The sequence below is a fragment of the Desmodus rotundus genome, chromosome X, assembly GCF_022682495.2.
Source record: "Desmodus rotundus isolate HL8 chromosome X, HLdesRot8A.1, whole genome shotgun sequence".
Classification (NCBI taxonomy): domain Eukaryota; kingdom Metazoa; phylum Chordata; class Mammalia; order Chiroptera; family Phyllostomidae; genus Desmodus; species Desmodus rotundus.
Genome location: NC_071400.1, coordinates 96,047,346 through 96,064,605, shown reverse-complemented (window position 1 = coordinate 96,064,605; position 17,260 = coordinate 96,047,346). Strand labels below are relative to the sequence as shown.

The 17,260-nt window shown below is 40.9% G+C and overlaps 1 protein-coding gene across 4 annotated transcripts in view; it reads left to right on the top strand.

The window, feature by feature from the left end:
- Positions 1-17,260, top strand: part of FRMPD4 (FERM and PDZ domain containing 4) — a 332,589-nt gene that overhangs the window by 210,431 nt on the left and 104,898 nt on the right. Inside the window, exon 1 of one of the 4 annotated variants that reach the window (XM_024569939.3) lies at positions 7,450-7,588. The exons of the other annotated variants lie outside the window; for them this stretch is intronic. The gene's annotated coding sequence lies outside the window, so the exon portion shown is untranslated. Of the gene's footprint in view, positions 1-7,449; positions 7,589-17,260 lie in introns of those variants that run through there. 4 annotated transcript variants of the gene reach the window in all.

Sequence of the window (17,260 nt, the reverse complement as noted above, 5' to 3'; positions counted from 1 at the left end):
GATCACGGCAGACCTTCAACAGTTGAAGGGGCAGTGGACACGCTTCATAAGTCTTGCCTGGTCGGGCCAGGCAGAAGATGATAGTTTTAATCATGTCAGGCCAGGCATAGGTTGGAGAAGAGGGTATGTCTTGCTAAGGCTAAAATTGGAGGCAAAAATTAGACTGGTGAAGGAAGCCCTAAAAGGGCCACACAGCTAAGAAGCTTGACCCTTCTTCAGCATAGGCTTCTCATGGAGGCATCTCAGCACCACGGACAGTTCCCAATGAGGGTAAATGTGTTTTTGTTGTTCTCCCCCCTCCAAAATTCTATTTCTTAGAAAAAGATCCTGTTCTCTCCCATGACCTCAGGGGTGTCACATGCAGCATTGGGAGAATGGAGCTACAACTAGCAAAATAAACTTTTTTCCGAAGAGATCACACACATAAGCTTTCCCAGATTGTTAGGTAGAACAGCCATCATTTCTAAGAAGTATAACTAAGGATTCCGCCCATTTGGATTGGGCGTGGGGGTCATACACACTTTTGGGCTTTCCTCTCCTGGTTCAGCTCCAAAGTACTTACAACGCTGCCTCTTGTTCTGTTTACGTTTTTGAGAGGAAATAAAAATGTCACTTATTTCACAGACCTGATTCCTACAATGTGCATAGTTTAAACCTCCCTATTTATTATATCCGTATTGACTGCTTAATTTCCTATAAAATGAGATTACTCAAATTGTAGGTCCTTTTCATTTATATTCTACAGTTGAAATTAATGTACCCTTTCTTGTCAAGATGAATTTCTCATTTTGTATTAGGTGTCTGTAATACAAAAGCTCAGAATGTAAGTAGATGGACTTAATTTTTTCTCTAAATTTGCGAGCGTCTGCATCTGGTTCAGGAAATAGAAGTTCTCAATCAGAGCTACAAAACAACGGAATGAGCTCCATGCTGCTGGTTCTAATTACCTATTGTTGGCAGTGTCCAGGCTCCAACAGACCAGCATTTCCCAAACTGCGTTTTACTGAGCACTAGTCCAACCAGCAACTCTGTGAAAGCAAATGGTTCCAAGAAAGAGAAGTTTGGAAAACTCTGCCTTACTTCCTGCCTTTTTCTGGAGAGTCACATCCTCATTCACATCATATGTTCTGAGTAAAGCAAGCATATGCGTGCTCTTCAGCCCAGCATTTTCCAAATACTTTGACCTCTAGAACCCTGTGTTGTTGTTGTTGTTGTTGTTGTTGTTGTTAAATCAGTAGTAACCACCATTATCTCCCTGATCTACTATTTACTGTAAAATGCTGGGATATCATTGAGGGGACTGATGCATCTAATGCGTAATGTCAGTGAGATTTATATCTCTTAACCAGAGAATCCATGAACTTTGTTACCATGGCTTAATTATTTACATGTGTGACAGGGTCCATTTTAGTTAGAAAGAAAAGAAATTGCATTTATGCGTTTCTTCAGTAGAGCACTTTGGTACTTTAGGAAATATTTGTGCAGCAGGGCAGTAATTAGAAAGTAGCAGGGATGTAGTAGAAGCTTCAGATTTGTGCCTTTTTCAAGCCATAATTAAAATCTATAATATTGATAGTCAATGTGTTCTATTAATACTCTAGAGTTCTATGTTAGGTATGGAAAATAACCAAGCAAAAGTGTTAAAAATTTTCCTGGACTAAACTGGTTCAAAATGGCCTTACAAATGCGAGCATCTTTGAAGAAAAAAGCTCTTATGAATATTTTAAAAAACAAACAAGGGCATGATATCTGATGATTTTCCCCCGGCAGGAGTGGAGTGATTTATTTTGGATTCACTGAGGTATACTACTGAATATTTCAGAATAGCATGCCAAGTGTAAGGACCAAAGTACTGTGTGTGCAGCTTCCACTTTGAAAGCAGTTTTCCAACCCATTTGTTTAAAAGTATTCATCTTCTGAGCCAAATGATGTAGCAAAAAAAAAATTGTTCTCTATGTGTACACAGCCCTTGTTTTTCCTTTGAGGCCTTGGGTGCAGAAGGTGGATTTAATATGTGCTCCTCGATTCATAGAACATTAACCATTTTTGATCCACATAAGTCTCCCTTCTGATACACATACACATACACATACACATATATACGTCTGTGTACATCTCTGTCTATTCTCTCCTTTAGAGTTTATATACATATTTATAAATGTAGTACATCTATTCCAATAGATTCATATAGAATAGATTCCCTTTTCTAGTAGGTATAAATATATATGAATATATATAAAATACATATAGTATACATAGACCTTATATACAGATGCTTTTATGAATATATGTATATGTTTTATTTTACTTTCTCTTAGAGAAACAATAGGGATTTTCAGTCAAATTTTTGTTTGGATGCACATGAAGTATTTTCTTCAATTACATTTGTGTCACCAATTCAATTCACACTTTAGGTTCCTGTCTTTCATTTTGCTTTTATTTGTTAAAAGATCCTTTTGAAATTTAATATTCAAATAATTACCTGATTCCAAAGTGATATGTACAACATATTTTCAACACCATCAAAATTTTACCCCTGTCCTGTCAATCTTGTTTAGTCTCCTTCATAGGTAGAGAAAGTTATTATAGGTAATAAAAGCTATATATTTTTTCTAGTTTCTATTCTATCCTCCCTTTGTTTTTAAACACAGGCGTACATATTCATTGTCTGTGTATATGTCCCATTTGGATGGGAAACAATGGCCTACAAAATATGCTCTGCTCTACCATGTGTTTCGACTCACAGTGTATTCTGGCAATGCTCCCAGAGCTATATAGGAGCAATGCTCACTTCATTTTCCAGCCGCAGAGAACACTGACGGGCATTTGCATTGATTCTTGCCCTGTGTTACTAGAAATACTGCCATAAAGCACTAACTTCATGAGATCCGCCCACACTCTAAAGTGTACATCCAGTCCACTGCTTTCAACTGCACGACGTACTCCATGTAGTGTAGCCACCACATGTTGCCTCTCCTCCAGTCCAGTCTTCACTACAGCCTTCACTCCTCTGCCTCTTACCCTGGTCCCCAGGCCCTTCCCCTACCCCCCACAGGGGAAAGATGCATTTCATGAAAGAGAAAAGATGCATTTCTTCTTCTTCATGGAAGATGCATTTCAGGAGCAACTCGTGTGTAATTTAAGTGTTAAAAATAACTGTGCTTCTCATAAGTGATGGGTGTTTGTCTTATAGACAATATGAGTTGTCTATATTTCCCTCAATGTTTCCCTCAACGTTTGCTTCTAGAAAGTTCAGTATCAAATTTATGACCCACTCAATAGAGGTACATAAAACTACATGGCTGTATTTTTTCTTGTCTTCTACAACTAATTTTTACATCAACATTACGGGGGACGTAGTTTTTTAAGAGATAACATCATTCTAGTTTTGCGAAGCTCAAGTCCTGTAGTATCTCACCTATTTTGTATCCAGGCTCTGTCAGCATTTTGGAAGGACATATGCAAATACACCGTGTTACTCCATTTTAGAGGATGTTTATAAACATCAGTGCCCTTGAAAAATGATTCTTACCGCAGCTTTCCAACATTCTGTAAGGCGCGTTTCTCTACAGTGATGACATTTTGAGGGGATTCTTGAAATGAGTGACCTGACCCAAGACGAAGTGCATTCAGGGCTTTTATGTAGGGAAATATGAGTTATGGGAGGCCGATCCCTGCCTGATAGTTTTAAGTCTTAGGGGGAAAAGGCAGAAGGAGTTATCTTTGGGGGTTTTGTTTATAGTGTATGCTTACATTTGTAAATCAAAAGACACATTAAGAGGTATATTAACAGATTTCAGAACTTTCCAAGTAGTCCACTCTTAATTTCATATTTTTATGTTATTTATATAGTATATATTATATTTTATATTATCTTTTCTTAATTTTATATTTCAATAACAGTTTCTAGTCAATATTGTTTTGTATCAGTTTCAGGTGTCTGGCATAGTGGTTAGACACTCATAGACTTTACACAGTGTCCCCCAGATGTTTCAACTGCTGACCGGGCCCCATACATAGTTGTTAGAGTATTATTGACCAACTCTATTAGCTATGCCACAATTTACATATCCGGGACTATCCTGTAACCACCATTTGTACTTCTTAATCCCTTTACCTTTTTTACCCACTTCTCCAACCCCCTTACCCCTTGGCAACCATCGGTCTGTTCTCAGTATCTGAGTCTGTTTCAATGTTGTTTGTTCATTTATTTTGTTCAAATCGTTCATTGGCTATAGGTTCAAGCCTCGGCTCTCTGATTGGTCATCCTTAATGTTTGGCTTTCCTTACCTGGAGGGCTTTGCAGGCTTACATTTGGGTTTCTTCATGTAGGCCTCCTTGGCCTTGGAGCCACCTCAGTCTACTTGCCCCCTTGTGTAGTTAATTTGACACCTTCAATCTCTTGAGCCAGGGGTTTTATGTGTTCAGAAGGGAGCTGGATCAACAGGAGTAGACAATAAATTCTGTTAGGCTTCTATGGACCCCGTTCTGTCATATACAGTAAACTCACTTCATTTTATCAGCATCTTCTGGTTAAGTATCACCTGACCTTTTTGTAGAAATGAGACAACAGATGTAGACACACAGATGTGATGGCAACTGAAGTCAGATAGTTCGTCCGTGGTTCAAACGAGATTTGATGCTTGATTCCAACAAGCCTGTCTCTTGCTGCCACCACGTCACATGCGATCGGAGTCGAAGAGCCCATCAGACTGAACACATGCTTTCCCAAAGGGACCAAGTCATTCATGCGCAACACTAACAGCTACCATTTGTCTGTCCCTTTCCGGGCTACAGTGAACCTGGACGGGTTTCATTTGATCTGCACAAGGTTGATTGCTCATGCAAAACTGTTGCATGCTTTCCCCTTACAAAAGTTCAAAGGTACATTATTTGGAAGTGAAAAAGAATTGGGTCTTTGATAAAAAGAATAAGAAAAGAATATGACCTACAGACATTAGATGTCCAGAGTTGTTGTTTTGTCACCGAAGCCATAGCAATGCTTATTATCTGTGTCTCCAACTGGAAGGTTACAATGAAAACCAGACATATTCTGCGTTTTTAACTTATGACGTCCTCAGGGAGGGAGTCGGCGGTTAGAATATAAACTGTTTTTGCTGAATGATTTCCATTATAGCATCCTAGATGACAACCCGTTTCAAAAGTCATTTTGTTTTAAATAGGTGATCACAGAGAAAAAAGACAAGTTTTTTTCGTTACACATGGGAGTCCAAGCAAAAGTGATATCTTTCTAGAAACAGCAGTCTTGGTTACTAAATGGGCTTGTTCAAATAAGGAAAGCATTACAATAACCTCCGAGAATGTAAACAGCAAGTTTCGGGGCATTTACTGTTGGGTTGGTGTTCGGCTTGAGTTTGATACTGACATCCAACTATGAAATGTCAGAATTTTCAATTGTGAAACTGCCAGAATTTGTCTAATCATTACCCATGGTAATTTTTAATCACAGAATCATCATTTGATCTGCACATGCCACGTGCCGGCAGATTTAAATCAAGAAATGTTTTATGTGTTAATTGACTGAATAATAACCATATCTTCTAGCAAATCAATAATCGCTTCGAGAAAACAAATGCCAAAGCAACATAGTGGAGGAGTGGGAGGAGTTATGCATGGAAAGGATTGGGTAAAATGAAAAGGGTTAACTTGTATGTGGGAGGCTTAGAAGTGAGGCAAATGAAGTTTCTATGTAGGGCATGATTATACACTATGGTGGAGTCTTCATATAACTCTCAATTGACAAGGAATCTACTTTCCCCAAGTAAACGTTTGGTTACAGATATGTATGTATTACAGGGACTTGTGACTTGCTTGGTCGGATAATTATTTTACATAAATTTGGGGCGGGGAAAGATGATGTCTTCAAATTAGATTTTGTGCTCTAAAGGATAACAATATGTACTCTACTTTCAATTTGCCCTCCGTGTATTTAGTCCAGAATATAAGAGTTTTCTTTTATAAATACTTTGCAATCATAGAGTTGGCAGGATTTATGTATTAATAATTCATGGTACATTTTTGAAAATCCACTGATTTAATTCTCACACTAAAATATCAGGCAGTATACATCTAGTCAGGAATCATTTCCCTTTAAATATCAAGTTCTGAGATTCCATAATATTTTCCATTGTCAAACCTGCATTCAAATACATACTTCTCTTTTCTTATCTGAAGTTCACGTATCTGCGAGTTTCCAAAATCCCATACAACAGAGTGTGAGAACCCAGGGACATGCAAAAAGGCCAGCCTGGACTGATGCAGGAAAAAGGGAGTCAGCCTGAGAGAATACAGGAGGGACCACAAAAACCCAGAGTCACTTGAGGAACCTCAAAGGAGGGGCACTGAGTGGACCTCCCAGTAATTTGACTTCCTAGCAATGAATCAATTTTAAGAAAAAAATCTCAATAGTGCCTGATTTCTTTCAAACGGTCGTGGACCTTTTGGAAAACACTAGTAGCGAAATCAGAAATAGAATAAAATTTTGGAGCAAAAGGAATTGTTTCATTAGCTGCATATGTTTATCACGTCCAAGAACTCACAAAAACATCTCAATTCATCTGTACACGTCTGGACAACAATTGCTGTGCGCGCGTGTTTTAGCCACTTTCCAGCATCTGAGAGCACTTCTCTCTAGTGTTGTCATGTCCCCCGATCTTGTTTGCCAGCTCTAACCCTAATTCTCAGTTCAATGGAATTCGAGTATATTATTTACCTACTTTTCCTTTTCTTGGACTTTGAGAAAATCAGTAAGTCCAAGTCTAAAACTCTCCAGACATTTCCACTTTGAAGACTGAAAGAATTCAATATATCAGTCATGATCAAAACAGTTTTTAATAAATACGTAAATAGGTTAAAATATCTTCTAGCTGAATTCCGTGCTCCCCTTGGACGTAGATTCCCTAGAGGTTTTCTGCCTCTGTCAAGTGTTATTACGCATTGTGAATACACTTATCTGTGTTACATTTTTCTGCAGGGTGGTAAATGAGCAATCAATCCACATGATCTTTTTAACATGATCATATTGACATTTCTGAATATATCCTATGCAAGCCACTACTCTAGGTTTCATAAAATAATTTTAAATAATCTTTGTTCTCAGAAAGCTTAACATCTAGTTATCATCAACATAAATTAATCTTACACAGTGTGACTCCTACCAAGTACAGAAAATTGGCCAAGTGTAGGAGTTTGAAGAAAGGATCATTAATTATAATAATTAATATTTATCTGTTTGAGGCATCATGTTAATTCCATCCTCCCAGCAACCCTGAAACATAGTTTCATTAGTCCACACTGTTCTGCTTACGAGTGACAGAAACTGCAAGTCCAACTGGTTTGAGAACAAAGGCGACCTTGTCGGGGCATGTTCAGGAGTTGAGCTGGGTCCAGGGCCTCCCACATTGCCCTCAGGACTCAGGAACTTCTGCCCCCTCTGTGCTGCCTTCCCTTCCACGGAGATTCTCTTGGTCTCTGGCCTACGGCTGGCAAGCTGTGGGGCTGAAAGCAAGTGTGCCTCTCCCAGCGGTCCTTTGTGTGCAAACTGTAGCTCTAACAGTCATCTCTTCAGGTAAGCCAAAGCAATTTGTTCAGGGGATTCCACTTCACTTTCTAGTCTATTTGTTTCATATCCATGATTTAGGCTTAAAAACCAGCCTTAGATGAACTTGAGTAGTGGGTTCAGGGGGCTGAGTACTCCCCAGAGAGCTTTGAAAAGAGGTTATTCTTCCTATAACGTGAAAATGTTGTTTTCCTAAGGTTTTGTCCTCTTGTGAGTATTTCCTCTTACTGTTTTACAAAGAAGGGCAGTGCCTAACTGAAATGATACAGTCAGGCCTCTTGAATATTCTCCATTGTGCGATCCAGGAAATTGACCCAGATTGCTGCTTTCTCATACTGGCCAACGGCCAACGTATCTGTGGCCCCTTCACCCTCATATGGACAATTGTGAAAATATTTGCAGTCTACCAGCCTTGGACCCTTCTTTCTCCATCTTTGAGGAACTCTGTGTGAAGTCACTTTAGCTCCTTGGAAGGAAACCTTGTACAAAAGAAGTGCGAAGTATTCGATTAAGTCCTTCATTCTTTTCAGATGGTGTTAGTTGAAGGAGGAAACGAAATGAGAGACAGGAAATGGAGTTTAAAATTCACATAAACGCATGGTCTGTGGACTGTATGGCATGCTGAGACCCGGAGTGAAACACCATCGAAACAACAAACTTGGCTAAAATCTGCCAACAGGCTTGTCTAGGCAGAACTCAGTCTTGGTCTACTTTCTGTTGCATGCACGAAGGTATAATGATATTTTTTTTCCAAATGAAACATTCACAATGTGGGCACAGCCAAATCAGGGGGGACACCTGCCAGAACAACAGATATCACCAAGCCAGCGGGCACCCGTGGAATCAGAGTCCTGTTTTCCTGGCAGCACTGGTTCTCAATGTTGACTCTGAAACTATAAAGTACCTAAAATGTTCTCTAGCTAACAAATCAGCCTGTCGCAGCTTTACATGTATAAGTGTGTGTACACGCACACACAGGCCTCTGGATCACAGACAGTGTGTATGCCCACAGAGGAGCTTTTTCCAAAACCCCAATTCCTTCCAGGGCAATTCAGCAAAAGCCAAGTGTACCTACCTATGTTTTCAGGTTTTGCTCCTCAGTCGAGGTGCTCTAGAGTGATGAAGCCAGAGCTTATATAGCAAGTGCTAGCGCATTTACCCACCCTCCCTTCCGGAGGGACCGGGGCAGTCACATTGGTCTGGGAGGTCAACAGGTCTTCTCCAGGGATAGCGAGCGAGGTCTGTACTTCGCATCCCTGGAATGCGAACACAGCACTCCAGGGAGACACAGGACTGTATGTCACGACCAAGGCCTCAGTCTTTAAGGTCTCTTATTCAGTCATCCACTAGCCCAGGTGCTGTGCTGTTTTCTTAGAAAGCTCTGGCCATGCAGAAACATGAAAATATTCACGGAGCATTGTTTTTGACATACGACTGGGGCTGCCCAATAGAAATCCTGAGGAACTTGATTTTTCCCATAAATGATGATTGATCTGGGTGCTTCCCAAGTCTTTCTGACCCCATCACATCATGGCAATTGGGGAATAAGAGCATATCTTCAAGACAACTGTTGGACGAGACTGTATTGTGGGAGTATCACACTTGGTCTACGTGGAACTTACTCCCCAGGTTGGAATAGTAAGTGGACTGCTTTCAACCTTGCTATAACTGGAGACTAATTGGATGATAGTATCTTGAAACCTAAATGGCTCAGATTGATATGCTGTTGTAAAATAATGAGATGATATAATGTGGACTGGGAGAGTTTATTCTGTCTGGCAAGAAGGAACTCTTCAGCCGTGTGTTGTGTAGGGACACTGTTTAGTTCAAAGTATTGATGCTATGAAGGTGCAACATTTTCCCCCAAGAGATAATGCGAACCTACAGTTTCATATTTTCAGGTCTAATTTTACTAAGCAGGTACTTATGGAGTATAATAAGTTAATTTAATACTCAGTAAGTAGTTGTACTTGGAATCAGTAAGTAAGATCAACTTTCAGGTCAAGGCGCATGACTCCTATTAAGGCCCCTTAAGAGAGCAATAACATTTTCCAATAAAAGGAAGCAGCGCCCCTTGGAGACACAGCTGACTTGGAGACCAGATCAAGGAAACTACGAGATGAGGCTACAACATATTCTAGTGCTAGAAAGTAAGGAAATGTTGTGGGGTTTTTTTTAAAGAAAAAAACAGAGGACATATCAGATGGACACACAGAAGCCAACTTGGAAGGACACCCAATGGCCAAAGCTGGGAAATTTGAGCATCAAAATAATAGCCTATTTGCATTACAACCTAATGTAAACATTACATACACATGATATTAAGATAGATTCTATATAGCTGTGTTTTCCAATCTTTTCCATTTCTCAGCATAAACAAACTAATTATTAAAATTCTGCTGCACACCAAAATAGATATATTTTTTGCCAATTTGACCAAAATAAGTAGGTATAATTTTGATTCACTCACTCCAGGCAGCTCTTGTTGTGTTGGCCGTTGTCATTTTTTATTTGACATTCTAAGGGAAAAGAGGTCACTGGCCCTGACTGAACAGTCAAGTGTTGCACGTTTTAAAAGTGCCTGTGGACCACCAGTTGAAAATCGCTGCTCTAGAGCCGCTCCGTACAGGTTATCTGCTCTGAGTCTGAAGGCCCTGTAAAACTATGAGAAAATAGGAATTCATACCGACTTCCTTCATTCCATTTCATTAGATTTCACCAACAAAGGTACATAAACCATTAGACATTTTCCTCTTGGTCCTATTTTAAAAGGAAACACATTTTGTCCCCTCCACGACATTCTCTCAGCTGGTTTCAGTTGGGCATGCTCTGAAGTGCTGCTGATGTCCGTTGCCAGAGTTATTGAACTTGATAGCAACTGTATTCTTACTGTCCTGGCTTCCTGAGGGAGGTGGACTTCTAGTACCTCAGGCTTCAAGGGCGACAGATTTGCATCACATTCATTTTCTAGAAGCCTTCCGCTGCTGCCGGTCCTAGACCCTTTTGGATTTAAGATAAGCATTTGATTTGAAGTGCAATATCTGTGTTCCTTTGTAACAATTCTGTGACATGAGATTGATTTTTTTTCCTAAGGAACTAAAACCTAAACCTCCATGCTCTCTTTAACCATTCATGCACACTCTTCCATTCCTCAAAACACTTGAGGGCTACTATGTGCTAACTGGTAGGACTTTTCAAAGTGAGCAAACTTGTGGGTCCTACGCTGAAGTCATTACTCTCTCCAGAAGGGAAGCAATATATGGAAGGTCGCGACAATAAATGTGGCCATACCGGCCTCTAGAGAGGAGCAGCATGGAGCAGGTTGAGTACATGGGGTGACACGCGCATGATGACCACGATTTTACTCTCTGTAGTTAAACATGGACTTTGTGGGAGGAAGGATCATCTTGGTTGGTCGGGCCCAGGACAGACACAGGCGTTCCCTGTGCTAGGATTGGTGGCCCAGGATCCTAGTGACAGGACGGTTCGGGGCAGGTTGCGAAGAGCCTGCATTGCTACACAGAAGACACTGGACTTGTTCCTCTAGGGCCTGTGAACCGATGGAGATTTTTAACGAGTGACGTCATGCGGACAGTCTAAGTTTATAATAATATCTGAACATCCTGGGCTGTTGTACAAATGATCCAACTTTTTGTTGTATTTAAAGAGTGAGAAGCATTTCTGGGAAGACTGTCTAAAAACAAAAAAGACAGCCGTGCAATGGAGAGGCCCCTTTGCTGCCCTCCAGAGGCCACCAGCACTCAGTGCTTTTGAAAAAATACCCTTGAACCTGCAGGCACACTTCCCATTGTTTAGCAGGAAAATACTAGCAGTAGGAAAAGGTTAAGATAATCACGTCAGTGGCACCTAGGGTGACAAAATGCTACGGAAAGGTACTATATTGTATTGGCAGTTCCTTGCATTTCAAAGTCTTAACTTTTAGTTCTGTAATTCAAATAGTTTTCCAGCACGCTTTATTTATCTGAAAGACTTGTCATGCTTTATAAACTGTTAGCTGGCACTAACTATGGCAATTCACAACAATTGTTCCTGCATTTAAATAGATTAAGGCTCAAATACCAAAACGTATTTAAAAGGCCAACTGGGAAAATATTTGCAATACATTATGATTGATAAAAAGACCTTACTAATTGCTTTTCTTTATTAAATTAATGCATCATGATGTTTTCCATATCCTTCTCTCATTCTTCTTAAATGCTGCTAAAATTCAATGGTATGAGATTTTTAAATGATTTTAAAATCATACTTAAATATGAATTTTGTATATCATTAGACTATTTCTTTAAGGATACACTAGAAATAGTTAATGTATGTTTTGGACAGTGGGCCTGGGATTTGCGGAACTTGGGCAAGATCCATATTTTCCATTTAACAGTCTTCTGCAGTATTTGAATTTTTCTCTTTAAACATGTTTCACTGCCATCCTTTTAGAAAGATGGTCTAGGGTTACAAATTAGCAGTAAAAAGCATGGAATCACTTGATTCCTAGTCCGAGACTCGGACTGTTGAAAAGGGCTCCGCTGCAAGGATGATGGACATTTTTAGAGTTACACAGTCTACAAAATCCCACCTACATTTCAAATACTGAAGATGTTACTCGTGAGTGAAATTTCAAAATATTTCAAGGGAGAATTTAGGTGAATCGCTCTAAAGAAATCTAGTTTTGCTAATGCAGGATTGTATTAAAATTCCTTTAAGCTGGAAGTCAGGAGACCCAGAGTTTTATTTTATTTTATTTATTTATTCATAGAGAGAGGGGAAGGGAGGGAGAGAGGCAGAGAAACATCTATGTGTGGTTGTGTCTCATGTGCCCCCTACTGGGGACCTGGCCCGCAACCCAGGCATGTGCCCTGACTTGGGTTGGAACCAGCGACCTTTTGGTTCTTGGGCAGACACTCAACCCACTGAGACAACCCAGCCAGGGCAGGAAACCCAGACTTTAAAAATTTTCTCTTGGCATTAAAATGGTTTCTTCTCTGTGGCTCAAATTTATCAATCGGCGGAATGGTAATGATTCTATTCAAGCATATCAGTGGGAGAGCGATGTTTTTTGCCCACTACTCAAAGTCTATAAGAAATTTAGCTGGAATCTTGGAAAAAAAAATTTTTTTAAATCCTTATGTTTCTGTTTTCTACTGTTAGCTGTTACTCATAGTTTATGTTTGTAGAATAACATTTCCTTTAGATTTTTGTCCTCATGATCTAGTGACATAGGAATTTGGTTTTAAATTAAAAGAGGTGTCTATAGAAAGAATTGAGCACTAGTAAATATACTTAAACCAGAGAGATTTTAGAGTCTAAAATTTAGATGGTTCTCTCTGGAGGTATATACCTTAAGTTCAAGAACAAATCTAAACATATTCGTGCTTCTGCAGCCATATCTTGTACAGCACTAGGCATACAGTAGTACCTTAATAAGCACCTATTAAAAAATAACTTTCAAGACAAGGTAAAATCCTCAACCCACAGCAGATTTTATGTGACTCATTAACGAGGAAACTGCTATGTTACAACCACTCTAAAGAAGAATCGAAAAATAGGATTCTGGAATCTTTCCCCCCCGGCCCCGGAAATACTGAAATGATCATGCAAAAGAGGCAAAGCTTGCTTTCCTAGTGGGGCAGGGAAATCACAGAATCCCCAACAGAGAACAGGATGGAATTGGCCCATCTGTCTTTGGACAAAACTGATTTTTCATCGCTCTCCGTTATGCACAAGTGACAGAGCTGCCAAAGAGCTCCCTCAGAGTCAGAATGAGGTAACCCTGGGCAAAGTACAGTTCCGCCCCTGCATCCCCAGCCTAACGTCCACTGATCTGGAACAGTCATTTCAACCAGCGCACCACAAGCATTTTTACAGCGTGCAATAGCTGACTATTTAGTCCGGGACACTGGCCTCTTTTCCCTTAGACTGTCAAATAAAAAAAAAAAAAAGACAACAGTCAACACAACAATTGCTGTCCACTGTGAATGAATCAAAATTTTACCTTTTTTTTTGTGAGATTGGAAAAAATTATATTTTTTGGTGCGCCACAGAATTTTAGTCACTAGTTGGTTTGCCATGAGATGAAAAGGTAGAAAGTCACCGATTAGACCCAAGCTAGACCAGCGAGGGCCACAGTCAGGCTGCCCCGAGGAGCTAAGGAGAAACTCCCTGTCACGTCTGAGCCGGGCCTGCCCTCGCTGCTGGGCTTTGTGTTTGCCTTTGGTTGATTAAGGATCAGAGGGCGGTTAATATGACAACCACATATGATGTACTCCCCATAAATGGAGGAGGCGAAACATTTCCTGACTGACTACTGTGCACCAAGGGCCTATTTGGCATTTTACAGTCCTAGACTCATTTCAGGCTCACTGAGGACCTCAGCTGAGAAAACAAAGACACCTAAGTGAAGTCCAGTGACCGTCCAAGTCCATAATAGGGGGCATGTGACAGCCTGACCCCCAGGCCCCTGCTCTCCCACCTTACCAGCATACTGCAGTCTTCGTGTCGCCGAATGAATTTGGGGAAAGACAAATGCAAATTATTCAATTTTTAATGGCAGAAAGGCAGAATGTTTTGGGAAGCACAAAATTAGGTAAGTCTTGCCAAATTGTATCGAATTACCACTACTGCCTAAACTGGACTCAGTGCAATTTGTTGAGCACCTTCTGTGTGTTAGGGCTAGTCCTCGGAGCTTCCCATTGATTTACCTGAGCTGCATCCTCATCACAGCGCTGTGACGTAGGTATTATCTGCATCTTACAGATGGGAAACTGAGCTGCTGAAATGTTAAGGAACTTCGCATGGCCAGTGGTGGGGATTGCAATCCAGGTTTGGGTGATTTCCATGCCTCTGCTTTTCCCTGCAGAAGTCTCCTTCCTAGCCCATCTCTAGGTACCATCCCACCACCCCAAACGCCTAAGTGTTCTCCACAGCTTGTAAAGTGGCATATCTGAATCCTCCCAACTTTGTCTCTCTGGGACATTTTTTTCCTCATCTGGCCTGGACCTTGAGAGCCTCCTCTAACTGTTTACAGGGCCCATCGGAAGCACTTTCTCTCTTGCCAGAGACTCCGGGCCTCCCAGTACCTCTTAGGTCCTCCCTGGGACTGCTCTTTGCAGCTGACTCTCCCCTGTCTCCAATGCAAAGAACCAGGAGGGAATGTACCGAGGTCCTTTCCCTCTGCTGGGGCATAAAATAATACTAAAATAATCTCTCTCCCTTCCCAACACCCTTTCCTTTCCTCATCTAAGTCCAGCAGTCCTATGTAGTTCTGTGCCATTGCTCCCTCTCCAAGCTGCCTGAGGTTAGAACCTTTTCCGTAAGAGCTCACATGTACAACAAAATGTGCACCAAGTACTTTTCCATTGCTTGTATTACCTAATGCAGACTTATCCTCCCTGTAGCTTTTTCAAATCCAATAGCATTTGTAGTTGGCCAAGGACTTTTACATTGTTTTCTGATTTGGATACATTTAAATTTCCCAAGAGTTGCCTGGAGCTGAAGCTACTTGCCTGAGGCAAGGCTTTGACTTTAGCCACCGGGGCTACAGTGAACACCCTGCCCTTTCCCTGAGAGCAGGGGTGTCATACTCATTTTCACTGGGGCCCACATCAGCCTCGTGGTTGCCTTCAAAAGACCAAAATAATTTTAGGACTGCATACATGTAACTACTCCTTAACTGTTAGGGAGTTGAAATTACATTCGGCCCTTTGAAGGCAAACTGCGAGGCTGATGTGGCTCCCGGTGAAAAGGAGTTTGACACCCCTGCTCTCAGCCGTCTACACCCAAACCTCATAAGCCTGACCTTCATTTATTGACCTGTTCAGCTCACTTCTCCCACGATGAATCATTCACTCCTTAGCTGGGAATGCCTGTGAAACAATTACATGAAAACTACACAAATTGATTGCAAGGAAACCCTTGTTACCTTACGTATAAAATACCGTTATGCTATTTGCTCATAGATATTGCTATGGCAGCAGTGTTTTTAAAAATTTAAACATTTGGCACACTAAGTGAAGTCTGGGCTGTGTGTAATTTTTTTTTGAAAATGTGCATTTAGATGATGTTGAACATGACAGTGGCTTAATGAGAACTAAACAAGGGTAGGTTTCACCCTCCCCTCCCCTTTTCTTCCTGCTTCTCCTTCCGCGTAGAAGCCATTTCAGGCTTTCGATGTTGATGAACTGTTTCTTAGTATTGGAGAGAACAGCTCTGAACAGTCATTCTGCCCTGTAATTGTAGATGATAAATTTTAATTGCACTCTGTAATTGCCAATAATCTGGCCATCTTCTGGCTTTTCTGGAGTGCTCAATTAGAGGAACCCTGGCCGTCTCTTTCTTCTGCTTCCACTGAAGCATCTATTCCTGACTCATCTCCGTCTGGATGACTGTGTCTATAGTTACACGATGTGATACATATCCTCGGATGGGGAAGGCTTTGCAAAGGAGTTGCCTAATGACTGTTGTTCCCTTGATTGCAAATTGCCCAGCTGTAAACCTCTGCTCTGTTCATCATGAGGTCACGGAAGCTTTAATTTGCTTCAGAAAGGGTTCTTCTGTGTTGTCAGTAGTGACCATTGGTATAAAATAATAGTGATTTTATTTCTGTTTCTTTTAAACAAAGGGGGTATTTCCTAAAGGGAAGGAAATAGCAAGAAAAAGTTGGTAAGCTTCATTGGGTTTTCATATCACATATATAAAACTTGGAACTGGCTTGCCTTGGCTTAAACAGTTTCTCCAAGTGTGTTCCTCAGCCACTCCTGCCAGAGGGCTCCCAGAAGAGCAGGCTCCCTGTTCCCAAATGCCCATGATCAGAGACCCCTCTGGGGGCTTTGCAGTGTGTTCCAGGCCTTTCACCCTTCTGGTGATTCTTGTAACAACAACAGAAACCCTGCTTGGTTTTCTGTTACTTTTTTCAATCTTCGATTAACCTGTTGTCTCCTGGATGAGTAGGAGACCCGGTTGTCAAATGGCATATGTGAAACTGAGCTTAAAACGCATTCAACCATTTTCAAATCTTATTCTAAACATATTAAGGTAATTATGTTAGGGTTCTAAAAACCTCCTTTAAAAATGTCATTGAAGGAGGCGTGATTAACATCCCATTTAAGAAAGCAGCGTTAATGCTGCCTTCGGAAAGAGACATATCCACATTCTCAAGATGAAATGAAACATGAAGCCATTCTTTATAGCAGGGCTTCTCAACTCTGGCACTAGTGATATCTGAGGCCAGAAGCTTCTTTTGTCATAGGGTCCCTGTCCTGTGCCCTGTGAGGTGTGTACCAGTGTCCCTGGTCTCTCCTCACAGGTGCCAGTAGCCGCTCCCAATCCCAGTTGTGAGGACCAGAAATGTCTCCAGAATATCGTCCCCTTTGAGGACCCCTGCTTTAGAGCTTGCGAATGATTCATTTTCTACATGAAATATTAAAAGTTCTTCAAAATTTGACTCACTCCCAGCAGTGTCTAGTGTTTAAAGTGGTCCCAAGTAAAAGGTTTGAAATTACTTGGTTAATCACTGCTTACCAACATTTCTGGTTTGAAAACTCTCAGAAGAAGAAGAAGAAGAAGAAAAAAAAAAAAACCTCTCAGAAGAAATGGAGGATCAAAAGGAAGCCAGGAGTATGTAGTAGGAATCTTAGGGAAGAGAGGGCAGAACAGCCCACCAGAGACTGG